General features: G+C 42.3%; 1 long non-coding RNA gene across 1 annotated transcript; it reads right to left on the bottom strand.

Moving 5' to 3' along the window:
* Positions 1–621: 621 nt before the first annotated feature.
* Positions 622–23,847, bottom strand: LOC134340790 (uncharacterized). Its single transcript, XR_010016637.1, has 2 exons — positions 23,648–23,847; positions 622–3,635 (listed from the first exon to the last, which is right to left on the bottom strand). It is a non-coding gene; the product is annotated as an uncharacterized LOC134340790 (long non-coding RNA).
* Positions 23,848–24,133: the final 286 nt, after the last annotated feature.

Raw genomic sequence — 24,133 nt, 5'->3', positions numbered from 1 at the left:
CCCTCTGCCATCCGATTCCTAAATGGACATTGAAGCTTTAGGCACTAACTCACTTTTTTTAATGTACAGTACTTCTGTTTTTGCACATTTTAAAAGAATCTATTCAATATACATAATTGATTTACTTGTTTATTATTATTAATTATTATTTGATTTTATTTATTATTATTATTATTTCTCTCTCTGCTACATTATGTATTGCATTGAACTGCTGCTGCTAAGTTAACAAATTTCACGTCACATGCCGGTGATAATAAACCTGATTCTGATTCTGATATCTCCGATGACTCTTACCAGTTTTTGCAGATGCACCACAGAAAGTGTCCTATCCAGTGGCATCACAGCTTGACATGGCAACTGCTCTGCCCAAGACTGCAAAGAATTGCAGTGAGTTGTGAACACAGCTCAGTCCATCACTAAAACCAGCCTCCCCTCCATTGACTGTCAACATTTCTCAGTACCTCAGGTAAGCAGTCAACATAATCAGGGACCCCTCCCACCCTGTTCATTCTCTCTTCTTCCTCTCGTCAGGCAGAAGATACAAGATCTTGAAAGCATGTACAAACAGGCACAAGGACAGCTTTTATCCTGTAGGTTTTTGTAAATAAAACGGCAGAGACATTTTATGTTTAAGGAAACCGTAACAACTCCTTTATTGTCCACCAAATACAGAACATAAAGCACAGTAAAAATTTCACATCATTACATCAGACCAGCTTCTTAAAGTGAACCCCAACTCAATGTCGGTGGTAGTGAATTATGCCTATGTTTCCACCAATTACAGTTCCCACTGTTATTTGACTCTTGAATGGAACTCTTTATGCGAAAGGTACAGTATATTTTGATCTCCCAGTTGACCTCAGTTTGGCCTTTGCACTTCATTTGATTACCTGCACTGCACATTCTCTGTAGCTCCAGCACTATATTCTGCATTTTGTTTTACTTCTGACTACCTCAATATTGAATAGCACAATCTTCCTGGATGGCATCCACAACAAAGACTTTTCACTGTATTTTTATTTTTTATTTACTTATTGAGAGACAGCGTGGAAAAGGCCCTTCCAGCCCTTCGAGCTGAGCCACCCAGCAATCCCCGACTTAACCCCAGCCTAATCGCGGGACAATTTACAGTGACAATTAACTAACCAACCGGAGGGAACCCATACGGTCACGGGGAGAACATACAAATTCCTTACAGATAGTGGTGAACCTGGGTCGTTGGCACTGTAAAGCGTTATGCTGACCACTACGCTACTGCCCATGTATCTCTGTACATGTGACAATAATGGAACCAATACCAATAGGTGAAATTCCACACTGAATCCAAACCACTCTATCACATTTTTTAAACCTATTTGCATGTCCCATAGATAGCATCAACTCTTGTGATTGTCACTGACAAGTCGGGCCAAGTGATTTGCAACTGTGTGGTCAGAGCAGCCTTAGTCTGTTATCCTTATCGTTTGCATAGTTTAAAAAATAAGATTGTACCAGAGGCAATATGTACTTTGTAGGCAGTGGCTGGTTAGTCAAATAACTGTATCTTGGTAAGGTCATATTTTCAGAAAGGTGCAGCAGGTAAGAGGTTGACAAACTACAGAACTTCCACCGCACATGCGTGTGTGGTGTGGACCTACAGAGCAAGGAGTAGAGTGGGGAAAGGCTGTGTGGAAGCACGCCCAAGTGTCAGGTTGGGGTGAACTGATACCATTGAATCTAACAGAACTATTTATTTTTCAACAGTTTAGTCTTTCCTCCTTCTAAATGTCTAACGTGCTCCTGGCATTTAGAAAGCATGACACCTCCGGGCACAGATCAGAACATTTTCTATGTTGTGTCAGAAAATGCTGAAACTCTCTGCAGGTCAGGCAGCATCCACGGAGAGAAAAGCAAATAACGTTACAGGTCAGGAACCATCAGACCATAAGACATAGGAGCAGAATTAGGCCATTCAGCCCATCAAGCCTGCTCTACCATTCCATCACGGCTGATCCCAGATCACGCTCACCCTATACACCTGCCTCTGCGCCATTTCCGCTGATGCCCTGACTGATCAAGAGATGATCAAATTCCACCCATGGACTTGGCCTTCACTGCAGTCTGTGGCAGAGCATTCCACAGATTCACTGCTCTTTGGTTAAAATAAAATTGCTTCTTACCTCGTTCTAAAAGGTCACCCCTCAATTTTGAGGCTGTGCCCTTGCCTACCTGCCTGGCATTTTGACACAATGTGTATCCTTGGATGTTAAGCTCCAAACTAGATCTTCTTTCAGCCAAATTATACCCAATGAAGGGTTAAGTCTTCAAGGTAAAAGTGCTAAAGAAAACCATACCTTAAAAACAAAGTTTACCACAGTTTTAATAGTTATGCTGAGTAAAGACAAAATTATGCAAAATTATCTCTTCAAGACAACCACGCAGTATATGAAGCAACCAACCACAAAAATTGTTCAGCATGTAATTGACCCTGAACACAATGCCCTAGGTAACAAGTATAATGGAGTTTGTCTGTGAAAATACTTTCAAATATTGCTCAGAAATAATAGTGCACCTTAATGAGAGTACAGATTGGGCCACTGACCATATCAGTTGTTGACCCACCACCAAAAGCTTCATTTTCAGAACTGGGAAAGAGAGAAACAGGTTAGTCTGGGTAGTAGAGAAGTTGGGGAGGGCACTGGATGGGGAAAAGAGAACCTGTGTTGCCAGGTTGTGTCACTGGGTATAATGTGGGAGGTGTTACAGAAAGCATGGAGCGGCGTTGCTTGGTGGGGGAGGACAGGTGGGGTGATGCCTTTTGGAAGGCATTGCATTGATTGAATGAACAACACCCAAGATTCTAACCACAATGCGGATGATAGAACATTAATTGGAATCTCCCCACTAGAGCTTTAATCGGTTGGTTTGATATTTTGTACAGACTTCACATTAGATACAGATTCAGATTAATTTATTGTTACTTGGACTAGGGTGAAATAAAATTTCTTGCTCCCATGAAGCTCACTGAGTGAACAGTATGCATGGTAATGATGAATACACCAATAAATACAGCAACCAGCGCAAAACAACAGAAAGATGCAAAGTATACTGTAGTAGTTCAAAAAGAAGTGCTAAAGTGACAATAATGGAAGGGTAGAATTATGTGATCTTCCTTCACCCTGCAATTTGATGGAGAAGAAAACAAAAAGCATGTATTATCAGGGTCAAGGACAGCTTCTATACGGCTGAAATCAGACTCTTGAACAGATCTCTTGCATGATAAGGTGGACCCTTGATCTTATAACCGACCTTATTATGTTCTTGCACTTTATTGTTTACTTGCAATGCACTTTCTCTGGAGCTTTTACACTTTATTCCGCATTCTGTTATTGTTTTACCTCGTTCTACTTCAATGTGCAATGATTTGATCTGTAATGAAGTATGCAGTATGTCCATACAAGCTTTTCACTTTGTCTTGGTACATGTGACAATAGCGGTTAGCGCAACGCTATTGCAACGCGAGGCGTTCCGGAGTTTGGAGTTCAGTTCCGACGGCGTTCTGTGAAGAGTTTGTACGTCCTCCCTGTGGAATGCATGGGTCTTCCCTGGGTGCTCCAGTTTCCTCCCGCAGTCCAAAGACATACCATGCTGTATCGCTAAATAAAATAAAACAAGTAAATAAACCAATTTCAATAAACCCGCAGATGTTGGAAATCTGAGTTAAAATGGGGAATGCTGCGAATAGTCAGCACGTTAGACAGCGTATGTGGAAGGCTAAACAATTTAATGTTTCAGGTCACTGACCTTACTGGAGCGGTAACCTGACTTTCATTGAGGGTTTGGGTGTTGCTTGCTGTTCTTTGTGGAGAGTCTGGTTAAATAGTTTGATGGTTTAATGAGTAAATAGAATGTTCACTCTGCACCCACAGTGGGTCCCAACCCCACCTTGAACTTATTGTCTGGTACAAGTATTTGCTTCCCCCCCCCCCCCTTCTGATGAATGAGAGCTGCTAATGCCTTTAAGGATGGGATTGACTGGAGAGAGTGCCAAGGAGATTCACCAGCATTTTATCAGGGCCAGCAGACTTCAGTTCTGGAGAGAGATTGGAGAGGCTGAAATGAAGGATGCTCAGGGGTGAACTGACTAGCTTTATATAATGTGTGACATGGACAGCACAGATGATCAAAATCCTTTCTTCATGGGAGGGTGTTAAAACTAGAAGGCTTGCTCTTAAAGTGAGAAGGAAGAGATTTAAAGGGGATCTGAGGGGAAAGTATTTTTGACACAGGACAGCTGATATCTGGAATATGCTTCCAAAGGAGGCGATGTAGTCAGACACAATTGCAAAGCTTAAGAGACATTTATACAAACATTTATATGGGCCTAAGGCAGACAAATGGGATTAGTGTAGATGGGGAAAAATATCAGCACAGACTCAATTAGCTGAAGGGTCCATTCCAGTGCTCGATGACTCTAGGTCTTACTAAATGCATCCAAACCTCCCTCAACATCTGAATTCCATCTTAGGCCTTTGGATAGCTTGGACAGGACAAGACATTTGCAGTGTTCCCATGTTGTTTGCTGAGGAAGAAACTTTCCTCCCACTACACGTTGTACAAAGAGGGAGTCACCCAACAAAGCTGGTCGCTGCATTTTGACGTATCATGCCAAAGTAGTTCCCTAATCCCTTCGCTGGCCACTAAGAACCCCTGACTAGATTTAACCCTATAATACCTGGCACCACATTCAATAACACAGGCCCTGGGGGATAGCAGAATCCTGCTAGTCTCTTATTAATACACAGGGAGCAATGGCAAGGAAGAATATGATCCCCGAGGCCTGTTTGACATTGATGAATTGCTGCTTGCAACTGCAGGAGCCATAAGACTGGCAGGTCAAAGGGCACAATTCATGCTCAATGTTCCCTGTAGATTCCTTTAGAAGGTTGAAGCCACAAGGGTAATTCCATTCTCTGAAATGAGATACAGACGGATGTTTCTTAATTTTCCTGGGAATATTGGCTGGCTCCTAAAGATGGCTTTTTTTTTGTTTACTAGAAACAGCACCCCATTCGTAACCCAACATATTTTCTTACAAACTCTTCATAGTTCAGCAACAACAAACTCTCAGGTCCCATCGTTTATATTTTGGTATCATTTCTTATTGAAATAGTAGATCAAGTTATTGATCCATTCCTTAAAAACAATATTTCAGTTGATTTATTATAAATATTCAGATCACTGTGACATATAGCACCTCATTGGCATAAAGATGTTGATTTTGTAGGGTTTTGAACCAACTCAGACTCTTAACCTGAGAGTATAAGGTAAAATCTAGTAAATCTATGATGATGTTGTAGAGAACTTCCAGAGAGATTATTTCCTGTCAGGACTAGAGATTGAACAGGTTTCCTCTTTGTGTGGACAATCTTCCCATTTTCCATTTAAATGACCGTAAAGATCTACAAACAAACATTTCATTGCAGTCTGAGATATTCAAAGCCCACCGAACCTCGAGTCTCAGGGAGGTTTGTGTACTGGAAATGTTTCCTTGAAACTTAATTTACTTTCTCATATCAAATTGTCTTGCCTTCTGTCTTGACTGTTGTTACGTCTTTGGAGCTTCTGTTGGCATTTCTGTAGCTCTGGGTTTTTGCTGGATAGAGTTGCTAGTCCCATGCCCAACCCTCCTCCTTTTCAAAGGTTCAAAGGTCCAATTTAATGTCAGAGAAATGTATACAATATACATTCTGAAATGCTTTTTCTTCACAAACATCCACAAAAACCAGAGAAGTGCCCCAAAGAGTGAACGACAGTTAAACATGAGAACTCCAAAGTCCCCCCCCAACTCCCCCCTCCTGTATGTAAGCGGCAGCAAGCAATGATACCCTACACCCCCCGGCGAAAAAAAGCACACCCACTACCAAGCACAAGCGTGAGCTAGGTGATAGCAAAGACACAGACCTTGCAGTTACCCCAAAGACTATTGTATTTCATCTGGCATTCAACAACCCACAGGTTCTCTCTCTCCCTAATAAGGGAGAGGGAGGCGTCCTCCATTTTTACAGCGAGCAGGAGACATAACAACAACCCGCTGGTTTATGATGTTAAAAAGTAGTCCGTTTTGTTGCTTTTAACTGTGCCCGAAGATCGCAAAGATCTCGGGTCTTCGGGCCCACAGCGAAAGATTTTCTGGCCTCCCTGACGACACACGAGTCTGCTGCTGTGACACCGACCCTTGATCCGCCCGTCTCCAGAGCCCCGTGATCTTAGGCTTCCGAACACTAGGCCGACTCTCAGTCTGAACCCTTGGCATGTCGAATAACGGCCGGTCCTGAAACCCTGAGAACGGGTCCCATTCCTGCAAAGAACCAAAGTCTGCGTGTAACTCCAGGTCAGGGTCTTCAAAAGAACCCTGAAAGGGAAAAGTAAAGATATTAAAGATGGAAATAGAGCTTTTTCCGAAGATGCAAGCAAAGGAGTCGCCATTTAGCGCCATCTTAACTCCGCCTCCATTTTGCAGCTGGGCTTGTGACTGTCCATGGTGGAGTTTATTTCTCATTGGCAGGTCTTATAAGCAAGAATGACCAGTGAACAGGACATCGGAGGGAATTAGAGATCCTGGGGGAGGGGCAAAAACTATAGGAGAGTGACACTAAGGTAAAAGAGCAGCCATTGTTTCCAATGGCAGAGAAGGCACAAGAGACCAAATGACCCACTTCTGCTCCCATTTGTTATGTTCTTATACCTTTATGAGTGATTATGAGTGCTCATGGATATTGTATTATTGCAAACTCTTCTGAGACAAGCTTTGCGTAAAGTTTATCCATCTTGCTTGTTGACTAATTTATAACTCAGGTCTCCAAGATTAGCAAAGGCTCACAGAAATGTAATGTTCAGAAGGCATTTCAAAGGTGCTTTGCAATGAAAATCTCCCTAGCGCCTTCTCCTCAACTGGACTAACGATAGTGTGGAGTCAGAGGCAGGGTTGTCTGCAGCAGGCATCACACTGCCTCATATTCTCTCCATCCCCTTTAGACTCATCAGGAAGTTGATGGAATACGTTCCACTCATATGAATAGGTGCACCTGCAGCACTCAAGAAGTCTGATGCCATCCTGGACTAAACAATTTTGTTTAATTGTCACTTCATTCACCAGTTTTGTGATGGAGCACTCTCCATTTACCTGGATGAGTTCAGCACGAACAACTGTTAAAGAACATCAATGCCATCCCAGATTGGGCAGCCTACTTGATTGGACCACTTTAATCATCCTAAGTTTTCACACTGTCCACCACTGGTTCATCGTGGCTGTTGTGTGTACCATTGATAAAGTCCACTACAATTCTTTGCACAGGCTACTCGGACGGTACCTCTTAAACCAGCAATATCCATCACAATGAAGAGCAAGGGGAACAAGTTTGTGGGAACACCATTGCCTATGGGTTCCACCCCCCCTGCAAAAGCACAAACCACCCTGATTTGGAAATATATCCCTGCTCCTTCACTCTCGCTGGCTCTATCCTGTACCACCCTACTCAACAGCATGTAACTTCTCCAGAAATGCTGCAGAGGTTCAAGAAGATGGCTCAGCACCTTCCCAACGGACATTAAGTGCTGGCTTTGCCAGTGATGCCCAGAGCCCAAAAATGGACATAAAAAAGGCTTAAACATCTTCTCTCTTTATTATCTTCCTCTGTTCCACTGTGCTAATAGTGTAATATATAAAATATGCATTGCTAAAACTGACCAGGGTTTCTAATGGGCAACATCCACATTCAGAGTGACATGCAGTGTGTATAGGAACACCATCACCTCCCTCTAATTGATGTCATTTCATCATCAGTCCCTGGCATCGTCACTGTTGGATCAGCTTCTCTAGAAGAAAGGCCACTGTCAGCTTCTGCTGACCTTGTTAGTACGACAAGGGCAAGGGTCACGGTAATGGAGTGATGAAAATGGATTGAGAGGGAGTGGCTGATAAATACAGAGATATCAGGAAGAATCAACCACAGATTTCTTCATGGAGACAGAATTTCTTTTTGAAGCGTGTCAAGCACCATAAAAAGAAACTACATCTGGGAAGGAAAACAATGAACAAAGGATGTGTCTTGTGCATCTCCTGGATCATTCTTCATCAGCTGAAAGCATCAGTTCAAGAATGTTCAGCCATTGTGTCCAGTCTGGAAACCAGATGGCCCGAAGGCTTTGCATTAAAATAGAGCCTGGTTTTAATTGCTCAGCAGCTTCCTTTGCTTACTTTGGGGGTAAGGCTGTACGAGAAACATAATGAGACATTGTTTTCCTATTAGAGGGAAGTATGAACTCCATCACCAGGTCAGAGAGAAGGCTGTGGCTCAACGCAAACAGGAATGCACAAACTGAAATGTACTTTTTAAAAATCAGTGAGGGTGGACATTTCTGAGACTATTTTATGTATTTTTTTCAGCAACTGTAAAATGTGAACATGAAAGTTGCTGGAAGAATTTAATCTGTTTCTACAATGTCCTAATCAGCACACCTGTAAGGCTTAGAGCAAGGCTGGGTTTTGTGCCCCGGCTCAGGACTTCAGTACATAATCTAGGTGAAGCTGGTGGAGAAAGTAAACCCTTTCCCTGCAGAAGTTAGAAACAATTCATGGCATAACCAAATGAAGCAAGAGAGATCTCTCAATACCTGTCTCAATTAAAAACTCACCACATTCACTGCAGCGTAGCATCTTGTTAGTTGGAACTCTTAGCATTACCTCACTGAATGGACTTTAGTTTATGTGCGACCAAACAAGCCAGAACTTTGGGATGCCAGACCTATTGTTGAAAGTACTCCTGATGCTGTTAGGTAGAGATTTCCAGGATTTTGACCCAGTGACAAGGAAGGAGCATACATATATATCCAAGCTCGGAGGGCCAATTAAAGATAGTTGCACCAGCTGCTACATTACCGTGATTCCAGAATATTAATTAATTGGCACTCCTGTGTTAATTAGTTAATGTTAAAGATCTTATCTCAGAAACATCTCCCCAAGTCTAATGCTGCTTGACCCTTTGATTTTTGCCAGATTGCTTGTTGCTGAAGACTAATGTAATATTGTGAGGCACAAGCCACAGTTTCAAAGATTACTGCATATGAGAGATTCAAAAGTTTACAATGCATTGGAAATATAGCATAATAACTCACAAACTGAAACATCTAGTTAGGCACACAATCCCAATATGGATATAAATCCCTCTGGTACTCCTTTTTCATTTTATTCACCCACAGCCGACTGCAAGCCATCAGTTCTCTTTAGCTTTCAATTGTCATTTTGTTTCTCTCTATTTTTATCTGCTCCAAAATCCCTCCAACTGGAGTAATTATTGAACCCCATCTAATTTTTTCTCTGTGGTGGGTGTGTCAATATCTCAACAATTTAGAACCAGGTCTCGCTCCCTGAAATTGTGTTTCCCACGTCAGAAAACATGTCATGTTCAAAATCAGTACTTTGGTGCAATTCACAGTTCATTTCCATGATCTGGTTACCTCACAGGTGACCACTAGTATCTGTAAGAACCCCCCATTTCCTGTTATCAGGCCACATGTCTCATGAGGCAGTCTATGTGATCTGACTAAAGACCAGATAAAGTCTTGAGATACTTGCTTATCCTGTCTCCTTAGTTCCAATGTGTCAGTAACGGTCTGGTTATTACAGGCAGTTCCCTTAAAATATGTGTAAGGTCCTTCTGAGAAGGTTACCAGAAAGTTGATGAAGGAAAGGCAGTGGATGTTGTCTACATGGACTTTAGCAAGGCCTTTGACAAGGTCCCATTTGGGAGGCTGATCAAGAAGGTTCAGTCACTGGCAATTTAGGCTGAGGTGGTAAACCAGATTCAACATTGGTTTTGAGGGAGAAGCCAGAGAGTGGTAGTAGATGGTTGCCTCTCTGACTGGAGGCCTGTGACTAGTGGAGTGCCACAGGGATCGGTGATGGGTCCATCGTTGTTTGTCATCTATATCAACAATCTGGATGATAATGTGATAAATTGAAATCAGGAAATATGTGGATGACACCAAGATCAGGGATGTAGCAAACAGTGAGGAAGACTATCAAAGCTTGCAATGGGATCTGGTCCCGCTGCAAAAAAATGGCAGATGGAATTTAATGTAGACAAGTGTGAGGTGTTGCACTTCAGTAGGACCAACCAGGGTAGGACTTGCACAGTGAACGGTACGGCACCAAGGAGTGTGATAGAACAAAGGGATCTGGATGTACAGATCCATAATTCCTTGAAAGTGCAACCACAGTTAGATAGGGTAGATAGAATCATAAAGAGAGCTTTTGGCATATTGGGCTTCATAAATCAAGATATCAAGTACAGGAGTGGGGATGTTATGTTGAAGTTGTCCAAGATGCGAGGCCAAATTTGGAGTATTGTGCGCAATTATAGCACCTACCTACAGGAAAGATATCAACAAGAATAAAACATTATGATGCATATAAATAGGATAAATGCAAGCAATCTTTTCCATTGAATTTGGTGAGACTAGAACCAGGTGTCATAGGTTAAAGGTAAAAGGTGAAATATTGAAGGCAAATATGAGGTGGAACTTCTTTATTCAGAGGGTGGTGAGAGGAAGGAATGAGCTGCCAGTGGAAGTGGTGGATACGGGTTCGATGTCAATATTTAAGAGGTTTGGATAGATACTTGGATGGGAGGGGCATGGAGGAGATGGTCCCAGTGCTAGGTGGGCTAGGCAGAATAGTTGGCATGGGCTATGTGAGCCGAAGGGTCTGTTTCTGTGCTGAGTGCGCTATGACTCTAAAAGAAAAAAAATTCCTGGACAGGAAGTTCTAGCTTGATTCAATGGAAGTGATGCAGCTCAACAGGTTCATGAAGGGGAGGACCAGCAGAAAACTGAGGAGCTATGGAACAGTAAGTGATGGACTGATTTCTGGAATTTCAGCAACTCACAGTCCAGCACAATTAAAGCCATCTACAGCCCCCACACTCAAGGTTCCACCCAGTGAGAGCTAAAATAGGAGTGAACTCAAGAGATGGAGCTAGTCAACATCCAATGGAAGGTTCTTGGCCTGAAACACTGACTATTTACACTGTCTGATCTGATGTTCCTTCAGCATTTTGTATGTGTGTCAGTACCTCCAGCTGAACTCTGTCTTTTTGTGTGTTTTCCCCCTAGCTGTCAGTCTGTGGTTTTGTATTGACATGTGCTCCTGTCCCCACTCCTGCTCTACTCCGGCCCCTGTATTACTGAGTACTCCGTCTCTCACCTGTTTCTCATTATTACCTGTATTGCTGCCACCTGTGTCTCATTGTGCTCCACCTATCATCTGCCTCTCTGTTTATTGCTCAGTGTATTTTAGTCCTGTGTTTCACCTGTTTGTTGCCAGATTGTGCCAGTGAGTTTTCCTGAGCTTTTCCAGCATTTGTATCTGTACTCTGTCTGTTTACTGATTCTGGTTTTTGGATTTCTGTGGATGCTTTGATCTCTGCCTGAACTTTGACGCTGACTTTATTTGCACCTCGGGATTTGTTACTCAATTAATATCACTGTGTGCACAGTACTGGGTCTGCGATTGGATCCCTGCTCCAGCGCCCTTACAATGTGTGTATCCAATGGAAGTGCCTTATTGAAGGCCTCTCAACCTTCACTTTGTCCTCGACTCCATCTCACACACGCCTATCTAGACAGCCTTGTTGCCATTCCTAACTAACAAGAAGCAATATCCCAACTGGAAAATAACAAGGTCTTGGGAGGAAACTTTAAAACTTAGCAGTGAAGAGCATCAATCAAAAATTCACAATCCTAATCAGCCCAAAGATATTCTGGGGGCCAAGCAGTTGCTATAATCATAATCTTCAAGGGAGAAGTCAGGTCCAACCAAAGTATTGAAGGCAGTTCTCCCTGTCCTCTGCCACAACAAGGTCATCACCAGGGTCCTCCCTACAGTTTGTGAAGAGCTGTTCCCCAAACCATTCTGAGGAAATTGTCCATGCAGAAATACTGTGAACATCTTCACCTGATGGCAACTCCAAGAGAAATGCTGGGAGCCACACCAACCACTGCGCATAGCTTCTCTCAAGCCTTGGACACCAGCAGTTAAGTGGGACTATGGAACAACTCCTTCATTCTGATTCTGACAGAAATTTATCCTCATCTTATGCTGGCATAATGACATTCAAGCTTTGACGAGTCAATAGCACAAACAATCTCAGTGAAAATGTCTGCCTCACTGCCTCAACATTTTTTTCAATGTTCCCCACAGAAATGCTACATCTCTCTCCAACAAACATCCTACAGGTATAACTAAAGGAAATTTGTTCAATGTACAACCAAGATTCACAAATCTCAGTAGAAACATGCAGATATCTGTATTTACAGAAGTTCTAGGGCAGAGCTCCAAGCAGTCATCAGCATGTTCGTACAGGATGGCCCCTGCACTCAACATCTGCAAGACCAAGGTCCTCTAACAACCTGCTCCTGCCATGCCACACTGCCTTCTGACAATGAAGGCTTATGGTGAAACATTGGAAAATGTGAACTGTATCTCAGAAACCACCTTTTGGCAAAGGTAGATATTGAATATTAATTTAATCATAAGCTATTTCATAGGAATGTAGTGTTGTACAGCATAGAAATTAACTTTCTGACCATCACTATCTATGGCAGGGGTTCCCAACCTGGGGTCCTCAAACCTCTTGCTTAATCGTATTGGTCCATGGCATAAAAAAAAAATCAAATATCGCCATCACGAGGAAATCTGCAGATACTGGAATTTCAGGCAACACACATAAAAGTTGCTGGTGAACGCAGCAGGCCAGGCAGCATCTCTAGGAAGAGGTACAGTCAACGTTTCGGGCCGAGACCCTTTGTCAGGACTAACTGAAGGAAGAGCTAGTAAGAGTTTTGAAAGTGAGGGGGGGGGGAGAGCTCCGAAATGATAGGAGAAGACAGGAGGGGGGGGGGATGGAGCCAAGAGCTGGACAGGTGATTGGCAGAAGGGATATGAGAGGATCATGGGACAGGAGGCCTCGGGGGAAAGAAAAGTGGGAGGGGGGAGAAAGCCCAGAGGATGGGCAAGGGGTTTTGTGAGAGAGACAGAGGGAGAAAAAGGAGAGAGAGGAAAAGAATGTGTATATATAAATAAATAACGGATGGGGTACGAGGGGGAGGTGGGGCATTAGCGGAAGTTTGAGAAGTCAATGTTCATGCCATCAGGTTGGAGGCTAGCCAGACGGAATACAAGGTGTTGTTCCTCCAACCTGAGTGTGGCTTCATCTCGACAGTAGAGGAGGCCGTGGTTGGTCTAACTGCTTCCTAAACATCGTGATCATAAACCACAGACCATAGCTGAATGAGGACAATTGGGGCTAGCAGGGAGGCATAGACCCATTTCCATGCGGTGTTACTCAATGACTCTACCCTCTGTCTCCATTTATGCCTCTCAAATCTTGCATACTTCTAACAACCTCCATTGCTCCAGTGAAAACAAGCATAGCTTCTCCCCATAACTCAATTCCTCCAATCCAGACAACAGCCTGGTGAATCTCCCCTGCACTCTTTGCAATGCACCAGGAAAACCTTATTTAGATTCAAGGAAAGTGCTAAGATCAATATCTGAGACCTGGCAGTGAACAGCATTGATCCCTGCTGGACTACCTACAGCAAGCATCACCAATGCTATCACTGGAAGGGCAAGTGAACAAACATTACTGTTCTCTCCTGGATCAACACCCCCAGTACAGATGCCCAAGTTATACTCAGCCATTGGGTAGGGCAAGATGTTCGTCTGCTTCACATCAGATTCCCAAAACAGACAGCTGTTCTGAGCCCTGATGTGGGTCAAGTGGCCATTGGAAAAGGTTAAAAAATCAAAGCCATTTTACCTCTGTTTTTCTTTGGTCCATGAGGTAAGTGGCAGAAGTAAACTATCTAACCAGCCACCCACTTCCTGCCCCTAACAGTGGTTCCTGAACTGGAACGTTCAGCTTCCTCAGAATACACTAAAACCAGAGAGGCACTAAATCATCTTTGATCCCAAGGAACTGCCTTAGGAGGAGATTTATGTGCACACACTCACATCTTCCTGTCTGCCAAGCACACCAAAATCCCATTTGTTCGAGTAATATTTTAGCCTCCACCTGAAAATATTCCCAATCATACTGTAAGCAGGAATAAATACATCATCCAATGGAGTATCTTATTTCCCTATATACACAACTGTGAACTGAGGCATTACATCTGATTTGTTCTGCTCACTCTAATATGAAACTGGCACTTAATCATCAAGCCTGATCTATGATATCCATTAACCTGCCCTAAAAATATTAACAGAGGTTAATGAGGCAAGATCAGCTTGGAAGAACTCAAAGTCCACACAACGGATGCTTTGCAGACAAAACCTGGTAGGAAACCAGTAGCCTCCGGGTCCAACATATTATTCTCCGTAACTTCCACCACCTCCAACGGGATCCAACCACCACATCTTTCCCTCCCCCCCCCCGCTTTCCACAGGGATCGCTCCCTACGCGACTCCCTTGTCCATTCGTCTCCCCATCCCTCCCCACTGATCTCCCTCCTGGCACTTATACTTGTAAGCAGAACAAGTGCTACACATGCCCTTACACTTCCTCCCTTACCACCATTCAGGGCCCCAGACAATCCTTCCAGGTGAGGCGACACTTCACCTGTGAGTTGGCTGGGGTGATATACTGCGTCCGGTGCTCCCGATGTGGCCTTTTATATATTGGCGAGACCCGACGCAGACTGGGAGATCGTTTTGCTGAACATCTACGCTGTGTCTGCCAGAGAAAGCAGGCTCTCCCAGTGGCCACACATTTTAATTCCACATCCCATTCCCAGTCTGATATGCCTATCCATGGCCTCCTCTACTGTAAAGATGAAGCCACACTCAGGTTGGAGGAACAACACCTTATATTCCATCTGGGTAGCCTCCAACCTGATGGCATGAACATTGACTTCTCTAACTTCTGCTAATGCCCCACCTCCCCCTCGTACCCCATCTGTTATTTATTTATATACACACATTCCTTCTCTCTCTCTTTTTTCTCCCTCTGTCCCTCTGACTATACCCCTTGCCCATCCTCTGGGTTTTTTTGTCTCCCCCCCTGCCCCTTTTCTTTCTCCCTAGGCCTCCTGTCCCATGATCCTCTCATATCCCTTTTGCCAATCACCTGTCCAGCTCTTGGCTCCATCCCTCCCCCTCCTGTCTTCTCCTATCATTTTGGATCTCCCCCTCCCCCTCCCCCTCACACTTTCAAATCTCTTACTGACTTTTCCTTCAGTTAGTCCTGACGAAGGGTCTCCGCCCGAAACTTCGACTGTACCTCTTCCTAGAGATGCTGCCTGGCCTGCTGTGTTCACCAATAACTTTGATGTGTGTTGCTGGTAGGAAACCATTAGCTCCCAGTTTGCAGGAGCTACGGGGTGTACATCGCCTATCAGCTGCCCTGATGTTCACCATCAATGGCAACTATAGAGAGATTTTTGATTTCTCTGTTAAGAAGATGCAAGATTGGCTTGATGAGAAATCCCCCACGTGAATGATTGCAACTGAATTAAACTTGCTTACTTTGAGAATTTGATATTCTTGAAGCTGGTGGCATTAGAAATGTATGCACACACTTCCTTGCTCACAGTGTAGGTGAGAGAAGATATGAGCATGCTTGGTCTAACACAGTCAGTTTCCCAAGACCAAGAACATCCATATATTGTTCAGAATCATGAAAAAAATGCTCTTTTCCAGCGCAGTTATGGAGAGAGATTAGCAGAGGAAAAGATTCAAGGGTGTGTGCAAAGCCTTGTTGAAGAAATGCAACATCCTTACTGACTGACAGAAAAGTCTGTGCATGACCACTCAAAGTGGACAATGAGCATTGGGGAGGGCAGTGAGAACCACGAATCTGGCTGACAGTGGCCCCAGGTAAGCAGAAGGAATGGTCCATCCACCACTCAGCCCAATTGGTGAGAGTCTGCTGTTCCATCATTGGTCTCACCAGCCAACCCAGAAATCACAGAAGTCAAGGTGAATGTCAATCAACCTTGATCCCAAGGGAAGCCACAGAGGATGTTGTGGTTCACAATCCTGTGCCAGTCGGACTGATAGGAAACCATTCCCTAATCCACCTCAGTCTGCCAACCTCAGATGTGGTAAGATTGTTGCGACATTATCCACACTTCCAGGAGGACCTCACTGACTTCCAGTGCATGTCCAGGATCACTGGAGGAAGACTGTGACAGAGTGTGGTTGAAAGATTCTTCAATGGCACCTCACCTCCTTACACCCAGGACTGCGTCCTTCTAGGGGTGTTTAGTTAAAGCAAAAATCTTGGTGTGGGATGGAAGTCTGGGATGTGCTGAGGTTTGTGGAGGGAGGGGTTACAGGAATGAAACAGTAGAGATAGTACTCTTGAGAGCCAAGCTGGAAGTGAGGAGCAGAACAGCAACATAGATCTATACAAGCCCTTCCCATAAAAACCACCAAAGATGGAAAGGCAAAAGCAACACTTAAAAGACCATCCTATAACAACGTTGCCAGACGCACATTATGGGTCCCTGACGTATGGTGGAGGCTTCATTTGGATTGGCCTCCTGCCCAGACTGTGCAAGTCAAATAGCACAATAATCTTTTATTGTAAAACTGCCTAGGGTGGGTTAAAATAGATTTTTAATTAAAATAACTTGATGTGGTTCTTTTCCATTTTGGATGCAGCCCCCTGGCACTGCACTTTGCCACAGTTAATCAGTTGGCACCTAATCATTCTCCACAGTGAATCTTTTAACTCCCCGAAACCATCAAGATCTTAGGGCAGCGCTGCAGCCTATAATTAGTGGCCTATTCCCAGCTGGAATGATGATGTAATTCCCCGTCAATCACACCTGCAGCCAATACTGGGATTGATTTAGTACACATAATATGTATGCTGTAATTATCCTTCTCTCATTGCATTGAGTTAGTCAAACAAGTGCAGATGCTAGAAATTTGAAATATAACATAAAATGCTCAATGGGTCAGGCAGCACCTGTGGAAAGAGAAACAGAGTTAACGTTTCAGAGAAGTGATTTTGTCTGGAGTCTCTGACTGAAGTATTAACCGTTTCTCTTTCCTCAGATGCTGCCTGAGTGTTTCCAACGTTTTCTGTTTTTATCATTGATGGATACCGTTTTTTTTTAGTAAAAATACAATGGTTTTGGGCATGGTTTCTGTTTGCCATTGACTGCAGACTGCTGCCTCACTAGAAGTTGATCCCACCTCCACCTCCCTGGATGATGGAATTTGTCACTACTTCAATGCCAGGGAGAAACCCTGAGTTTGATTCAGTCTAGAGTGAGCTGATATTAAGTACACTCTCCAGCACTTGGCTGCAAAAATCCAAGAATTAAAAATTAATCACCAGGACAACCTGTAAGGAAACCTAGGGGAAAGCACAAGGAATTGTGGCATGAAATTATTCAAGAGAATTATCCAAAGGACCAATGAGGATTCCTTTCAGATGGATTCTGTTAAGTTGGAAATGGGATGTCACGTGGTAAATCCAGTTGGCACACACCAAGTGCAGAGTAATAGATTTCTTCCAGATGGGTGGAGGGGATCAAAGAACCAAGAGGAGAGCAATTAGTGGTGCTATTTATAAATGGAAACTGATTTTTTTTTCTATCTAAAGGAGGATTATAGCTACAAAGAGGTATTTTATAGCAGGTTAATTTGGTTGACTCCTGTGGTAAAGGGATAGGACAAAAGGAAAGGTCAGGCAAATTAAATCTTTGCTCATTGGAGTTTAGAGGAAAGAGAGTTGATCATATTGAGACATAAGATTTTGATGGAACTTTACAGAGTCAATACCAAGAGGATGTTTCTCCTCATAGAGGTATCTAGAACTAAGAGGCTCAGTGGAAGGAGATTTACTCTGTATCTAAACAGGGATGTGAGAAATGAGTTGTCCATGGTAGTTGAGGAAACCATATTAAAAACAATAGTAAATGATCACAGCTAACTTACGTAATTTACAATATACACTCAATGGTCACTTTATTAGGTACCTCCTGCACGTAAAGTGGCCACTGGGTGTACGTTTGGGGTCTTCTGCACCTGTAGTCCAACCACTTCAAGGTTCGACATATTGTGCATTCAGAGATGCTCTTCTGCTGTTTAACACATGGTTATTTGTGTTACTGTCACCTTCCTGTAAGCTTGAACCAGTCTGGCCTTTCTCCTCTGACCTCTCTCATTAACAAGGCATTTTTGCCCACGGAACTGCTGCTCACCGGATGTGTTTTCTTTCCGGATGTGTTTTCTTTGTTTATTTTTTGCACCATCCTTTGTAAATCCTCTCTATCGTGCATGAAAAACCCAGGAGATAAGCAGCTTCTGAGATATTCAAACTCTCTGATGGTACCAACTATCCCAGTTCTGATGTTTGATCTGAACAACAACTGAACCTCTTGACCATGTCTGTATGCTTTTATGCATTATGTTGCTGCCACGTGATTGGCAGATTAAATATTTGCATTAATGAGCAGGTGTACAGGTGTACCTAATAAAGTGGCCAGAGTGTATGTGTACATCTTTAAGGTACAAAATCCAACTGGAGAAGTGGTTCAGCTGTATAGAACAGAAGTTAAAGATTGAAACCGATCAAAGGAAAAATCTTATAATGTGGCCAAAAAGATCAGTAACCCTAAGTTTGGAATTTAGAAGGCTGAGAGGGGATCTTATTGAAACATATAAGATTATTAAAGGATTGGACACGCTGGAGGCAGAAAGCATGTTCCCGCTGATGGGTGAGTCCAGAACCAGAGGCCACAGTTTAAGAATTAGGGGTAGGCCATTTAGAATGGAGTTGAGGAAAAACTTTTTCACCCAGAGAGTGGTGGATATATGGAATGCTCTGCCCCAGAAGGCTGTGGAGGCCAAGTCTCTGGATGCTTTCAAAAAAGAGATGGATAGAGCTCTTAAAGATAGCGGAATCAAAGGTTATGGGGATAAGGCAGGAACTGGATACTGATAGTGAATGATCAACCATGATCACAGTGAATGGCGGTGCTGACTCGAAGGGCCGAATGGCCTACTCCGGCACCTATTGTCTATTAAAACAAAGGAACTGTCAATGAAATAGAAAGTTGAATATGGGAGCCTTCTATTGAGTAACATAAAAGCAGAGAGTAGATGGATGCTTCTGGAGATATCTAAAGGTAAATGAAGGCAAATGTGGTTCCCATACAGACAAGAGATTATATATTGGGGAATAAGAATGTGGCAGAAAAACTAAAGAAATATGTTGTGCCTGTTTTCATAAAAGAAAACTCAGGAAACTTCTCAGAAGAAGCAGAGAACAACAAGTGCACAGTGAATGAGGAGTTAAAAGAAATCAGCATTAGTTAGAAAAAAAGTCAAGGTGAACAGTTCAAGGTTCTGGAGGAGGTGGCAGGTGAGTTAATGGATGTACTTGTCATCAATTAAACATTTCTACATTCTGGGACATTTCCCACAGATTAGAAGGCGGCAAATGTAACCTTACTCTGAGAAAGGTGAGGGATGGAAAGTGGAAATTTACAGACCAGTTAACCTGATTATTAGGAACACTGCAACAATATATCACTAATTAATAGCAATGGCAGAGCCATTACTGTTTAGTGACAGATGGAAAAAACATTAGTGATATGAGGAATTGCAAGTCCTCACTCATGAATCCTTGAAAGTTATTGTGCAAGTAGAGCAAGGATTAGGAAAATGCAGTGTTTTGAGTATTATTTGAAGAAATTTTGAATACAAGAGGAAGGACAAAATACTAGAATGATATGGGGGTGAGGAGTGGTGAGACGCACCCGGATTGTTGAGTTTAGGATTGGGTTTACTTCCTAATGAAGATAGGTTTACAACACAGGATTCATTAGATTATGGGATGGCAGGATTGTGCTATAGGGAAAAATTAAGTAATCAGACCCTTTACTCTGGAGTTTAGAACAGAGAAATGTTGAAGCATACAAAATTTTTATGAAGCTTTACATGCTAGTTGGTAGGATGGTCTTTCCCCTGGTTGGAGTGTCTAGAATTAGGGTCATAGACTCAAATAAGAGACGGATATTTGGGAGTTAGACCAGAAGAAATTTCTTCAACCAGAGGATAGTGAATCTTTGGAATTCATCGCCTTCTGGAATCCTAGGAGGTCTGTGGAAACATGCTTAATATTGTTTCAATGCAATAGATCTTTAATATTAAGTGAGACTGTGGATCAATGTGGTAAAATAAAATAAGCTATAATATGATTAAATAGTGGATAATGCACCAGGGGCCAAATGGTTTCTTCTTGTTATCTTCCTTTATTCCTACTTTCTACCTGTTCTGAGTGAAGGGTGCTGGCGCTGGGCACCTGAAATGGAAGCTTCTCTATTTCTTTGAATACAACTGCATTAAAAATAATAATGTAAAGAAGTAGTATTTCCCAAGCTCTTATAATGTTGCCAGACTCAATGAACTGCCCTCAATAAACAGTATGCATAGTAGTTAGCCTTTACTGGAAAAGGTAAATTTATCAATAATTGAAAACTACCAGAGAGAAAATGCACCAAAGTAACACTGAAGGAATCAAAGATTCCTTACCAATGAAACAATGGTTGATTGTTTTGAAACAATTCTTACTAATGAACTAAAGACTTTACAAAAATCAAAGAAACCAATGATTGAAGCAAATGTTACTGGTCAATCAAAACTCCTCCAGAAGAATTTCTTTTTCTTCTCCAATCAAAGATTCCTAACCAGTGAATTAAAAAGTCCTTGTCAATGAATCAGATTCTCTGATGGTTCAAAGTTTTCACAGAAATACATAATGGATTGTTAATGAAATAAAGATTCTCCTAGATAAATCTCTCATCACTATGGAATTAAAGATATAGAAACATAGAAAATAGGTGCAGGAGTAGGCCATTCGGCCCTTCGAGTCTGCACCGCCATTTATTATGATCATGGCTGATCGTCCAACTCAGAACCCCACCCCAGCCATCCCTCCATATCCCCTGACCCCCGTAGCCACAAGGGCCATATCTAACTCCCTCTTAAATATAGCCAATGAACTGGCCTCAACTGTTTCCTGTGGCAGAGAATTCAACAGATTCACCACTCTCTGTGTGAAGAAGTTTTTCCTAATCTCGGTCCTAAAAGGCTTCCCCTCTATCCTCAAACTGTGACCCCTCGTTCTGGACTTCCCCAACATCGGGAACAATCTTCCTGCATCTAGCCTGTCCAATCCCTTTAGGATTTTATACGTTTCAATCAGATCCCCCCTCAATCTTCTAAATTCCAACAAGTACAAGCCCAGTTCATCTAGTCTTTCTTCATATGAAAGTCCTGCCATCCCAGATCTCAATCTGGTGAACCTTCTTTGTACTCCCTCTATGGCAAGGATGTCTTTCCTTAGATTAGGGGACCAAAACTGCACACAATACTCCAGGTGTGGTCTCACCAAGGCCTTGTACAACTGCAGTAGTACCTCCCTGCTCCTGTACTCAAATCCTCTCGCTATAAATGCCAGCATACCATTCACCTTTTTCACCACCTGCTGTACCTGCATGCCCACTTTCAATGACTGGTGTATAACGACACCCAGGTCTCGTTGCACCTCCCCTTTTCCTAATCGGCCACCATTCAGATAATAATCTGTTTTCCTATTTTTGCCACCAAAGTGGATAACTTCACATTTATCCACATTAAATTGCATCTGCCATGAATTTGCCCACTCACCCAACCTATCCAAGTCACCCTGCATCCTCTTAGCATCCTCCTCACAGGTAACACTGCCACCCAGCTTCGTGTCATCCGCAAACTTGGAGATGCTGCATTTAATTCCCTCATCCAAGTCATTAATATATATTGTAAACAACTGGGGTCCCAGCACTGAGCCTTGCGGTACCCCACTAGTCACCGCCTGCCATTCTGAAAAGGACCCGTTTATTCCCACTCTTTGCTTCCTGTCTGCTAACCAATTCTCCACCCACACCAATACCTTACCCCCAATACTGTATGTTTTAAGTTTGCACACTAATATCCTGTGTGGGACCTTGTCAAAAGCCTTTTGAAAATCCAAATATACCACATCCACTGGTTCTCCCCTATCCACTCTACTAGTTACATCCTCAAAAAATTCTATGAGATTCGTCAGACATGATTTTCCTTTCACAAATCCATGCTGACTTTGTCTGATCATTTCACCGCTTTCCAAATGTGCTGTTATCACATCCTTGATAACTGACTCCAGCAGTTTCCCCACCACCGACGTTAGGCTAACTGGTCTATAATTCCCCGGTTTCTCTCTCCCTCCTTTTTTAAAAAGTGGAGTTACATTAGCCACCCTCCAATCCTCAGGAACTAGTCCAGAATCTAACGAGTTTTGAAAAATTATCACTAATGCATCCACTATTTCTTGGGCTACTTCCTTAAGCACTCTAGGATGCAGACCATCTGGCTCTGGGGATTTATCTGCCTTCAATCCCTTCAATTTACCTAACACCACTTCCCTACTAACATGTATTTTGCTCAGTTCCTCCATCCCACTGGACCCTCTGTCCCCTACTATTTCTGGAAGATTATTTATGTCCTCCTTAGTGAAGACAGAACCAAAGTAATTATTCAATTGGTCTGCCATGTCCTTGCTCCCCATAATCAATTCACCTGTTTCTGTCTGCAGGGGACCTACATTTGTCTTTACCAGTCTTTTCCTTTTTACATATCTATAAAAGCTTTTACAGTCCGTTTTTATGTTCCCTGCCAGTTTTCTCTCATAATCTTTTTTCCCCTTCCTTCAAAGGTTCTCCAGCAATGATTCAAATCTCTGAATAAAATAACTATCTGGAATTATTCTAACAGTCCTCATTAATATATGAATCATTACTCACTAATAAACTAAAGATTCCCCCTGAAAGGCTCTTCACCAACTAGTCAGATACTGCACTTCACTGAATCAAAGAATCCTCACATATCAAACAATATTTCTCACTATTGACTTAAGAGGTTTCACCAAGCTATTAAAGATACCTCAAAATGAATCTAAAATTCCTCACCAACAAATGAAATATTCCAAGCAAATGAATCATCTTCTAACAACTCAGAGATGCTTCATCTATCAACCAAAGATTATTCACCAAAAGAAAATTAAAGGTTCTTGCCAGTTTTGATAAGACCTTCCCAATCGAACATTTAGGGCCAATGATTCCATAAAGTTTGCTAAGCAAAGAGTCATGATTTCGTCACCATTAAATAAGGATTCCTGTTCTATCAATCAAAGGCCATTCACCAATGAATTAGTTGTTCCCCAAAAAGGAAGTTATAATCCCTCATGAGTGCATTCAAATTAATCAATGGAAATTATTCTATGCATCAAAGGTTTCATCAATGAATCAAATTTACCTAAAAAATTCATCATCACTGAACTAATCAGTCATCTTCATCAAATTAAAGATGGCCTGTCTACAAATCCTTACCAAAACATTAATTCTTTGACATTGAATAAAAGATTCACTGCCTTTTCAATCAAAGGTTTCTCACCAATGTATTAAAACTTCTTGCCAATGGATTATATATTCCTCCAACCTTAATCAAGAAATTATCAAGCCTTAATCAAAGAATTACCTTAATTGGAGATATCACATAAATGCTCACCTCTGAATTAAATATTCCCCTTAAAAGAATTGATGTGCTCTCCCAATTAATCATATTCTTCACAAGTGATTTATAGAATTACACCAGGTTAGTCAGTGATTTTTTTCTCCAAAGGTTGAAAGATTCTTCATCAACAAAGTAAAGATTCTTCATTAAACTGTTGTCATTTTCCCAATCAGTTTCCTTGCTAGTGATACAGGAATTCCTGAATAACAGATCCAAGATACCTCAGTAAATCAGCAAAGACTCTTCACTAATGATTCAAATATTTCTCAGTAATACTTTCTTACAACTGATTCATGAACTCATTGAAATTGAATCAAGGATTCCTTGGCAATAATTCAAAGATTTCTCACCAAAGTTCAATGTTCAAAGTTAATTTATTTTCAAAGTACATATATGTCACCATACACAGTACAACCCTGAGATTCCTTTTCTTGAGGCAATCATAGTAAATACAGGGAACAAATAGGACCAATAAAAGAT

The sequence above is a fragment of the Mobula hypostoma genome, chromosome X2 (assembly GCF_963921235.1).
Source record: "Mobula hypostoma chromosome X2, sMobHyp1.1, whole genome shotgun sequence".
In the NCBI taxonomy this organism is placed as follows: Eukaryota; Metazoa; Chordata; class Chondrichthyes; order Myliobatiformes; family Myliobatidae; genus Mobula; species Mobula hypostoma.
Note: the sequence above shows the minus strand (reverse complement) of the source record. Positions and strands in the feature narration are given on the sequence as shown.